The sequence below is a fragment of the Drosophila kikkawai genome, unplaced genomic scaffold (assembly GCF_030179895.1).
Source record: "Drosophila kikkawai strain 14028-0561.14 unplaced genomic scaffold, DkikHiC1v2 scaffold_255, whole genome shotgun sequence".
NCBI lineage: Eukaryota > Metazoa > Arthropoda > Insecta > Diptera > Drosophilidae > Drosophila > Drosophila kikkawai.
In genome coordinates, this window is record NW_027222597.1 from 123,972 (window position 1) to 126,151 (window position 2,180).

At 46.9% G+C, this 2,180-nt stretch overlaps 1 long non-coding RNA gene across 1 annotated transcript; it reads right to left on the minus strand.

The window, feature by feature from the left end:
• Positions 1-670: 670 nt before the first annotated feature.
• On the minus strand, positions 671-1,796 carry LOC121502469 (uncharacterized). The gene is made up of 2 exons (XR_005991011.2): positions 1,455-1,796; positions 671-1,395 (listed from the first exon to the last, which is right to left on the minus strand). It is a non-coding gene; the product is annotated as an uncharacterized lncRNA (long non-coding RNA).
• Between the last annotated feature and the right edge of the window lie 384 nt (positions 1,797-2,180).

Genomic DNA, 2,180 nt, shown 5'->3' on the forward strand with positions numbered 1-2,180 from the left:
CATTCTGTAAACTAAATGATTGGTCAACGGTTGAATTAATCGGACGTACGGACGGACCCTAAAGAGTAGGTATAAGAGAGGAACACTCGCGTTGTGGGTGGCTGAAGTGTCATCCGCCCCCACGTCTTTACCCTCCCTGCCGTGGTAAACTCTGATAATTTAAGTGTTACCCCTTAACTAAGTTCATCTTTTCGATCTTAGCTCATTCTGAAGTAATTCGACATCCACTTGCTGTATTAACATAGAGCAAAGATATACGTTTTTACTCCATTATTATTTCGTTAAACTTCAGGATAATTCATAATTCTGTCTCTTATAATTATTAATCATTTTCTTAATTTATCTAATCCCTAGATATTTATCTCTACGTTAATTGAAATTCATATAAACAAACGCGTAAATGTGCTGCTCGCTTAGGATCCCGTTTAAGTTATACATACGATCGATATATATATATATACAGAATAAATCAAATATGCGGCCTTGGTGCCAATTTACTTTCGATATACTGACTTACGCTCAGATCCTCCGCTGCTGGTTCGTTGGGCCCATCGAAGTTGCAGGTGCTGATGGCTGTTAGTTGGAAAGTTCAGAAACGATATTTAAATGGGACGCTCGCGTTCGCATTCACATATTACGCTAAACGGCAGAAAAGCAACAACAATATCAGTTACTTTCTATCTAATGTTACGCATTACTCTAAATTTAATCGATCTCAAAACTTTACGTCCTTCGGGTTACTGGAATCATCCAGCGGGAGCGCGCTGCTCACCGCGACGCGCCTCCAACTTCTTCGACAGGTCACATGCCTGCCGCTCAAGTGAGCTCTCTATCCGGCTGCGCCTGCTCCTGCCAAGTCTCCGCTCAGCTACCTTCGCTGCACCTCCACTGTTCCTACTGGCTTATGCTCGAAAAGGTAATGCTTAGCCGCTGTCCATACAGCCGAATCGCCTCAGTTGGGGCTGCACGAGGCCGGTTACATTACTCCGAGAACTCAGACACAGGCCGCCTCTGGTCTGACTCTTGGAGATTTCTCGCTCCCGGTTTAGTGCGGTCGCACTCGGATCGCTATAGCTCCTTGGCAGCCGACGTGGCAAAGCAGAGGTTCCCAAAAAGTAGGGTTACGCGCACGTGCTGCGTTGGCCGCACGTCGACGTCTCTGCCGCCGTAGGGCCTCCGAAAAGTTAGGTTATGGCCGCTCGGTCGCACAGCGTTGGGCTGCACGTCGACGTTGCTGCCGCCGTAGGGCTTCCAAAGAGTAAGGTTATGGCCGCTCGGTTGCACCGCGCCGCCTTGTTCGCTGATCGCCAACTTTTGCCGCGTGTGGCTGCCACGCCGGCGATACGCCACGCTTAGCGAAGGACGTAAGAGCCGTCGCCTAGCGCCAAACTAGCCCTGCACAACAAAAGGGTTAACTACACTATAAACTCTGCCGTTCCGTAGTTAATATTTACCCGTTCTCACTCGTGCACAACACTTATTAAGTTTTGTCACTGGTCTCTTGCTGGCACTTTACTATTAATTCGATTGAAACTGTATAATCCACGTGCCGGAATTATTATAGTAAAAATGATCTACGATGCGTGTGCTTTGCTCTGGTTTTCAATTTCAAGTGAGCGAGCGTCACAAAATTTCTCTACACGCAGCGTGCCTTGCATAGCAAACGAGCCAAAAGCTACGGGACTTTTCCCAAATCCTCTCTCGCGCTCTCGATGCTCGCGAGCGAAGGACTGGAGGAAGGAAAAATAAGCAAAAAATCGTACGATTTCGCTGGCGCTGCGAATGCAGGTAGAAGAAAAACGGCATGTTCTGGAAGGCGCTACCCTACACTCTAGTCGCGGCATATGCGTTTCGATGGGTCGGTTCTATCATTTAAACTTACGATTATACTTATTTATATTTTCCTATTTGTTTTCCCTGCCCTTACCCTCTGACCCCTACAAACCCTAAGTCAAAATTCTACCGAATGCCATACTCCAGTTGCTCTGCGAGTATTTAAATCATTAATAATCGGAAATATATAAGAAAGGTATAATCAAAACAAGAAGAAAATAAAAAGTTAACTCCCGCGACGGCAGGTGTCCGTCTAGGTGATCCTAACGGGTCTTAGGCAGCATCCACTGCGCTGGCGATAAGCGTATATCAATAGCTTAGGCCTTCGTCGGCCAGATGAGGGGAGC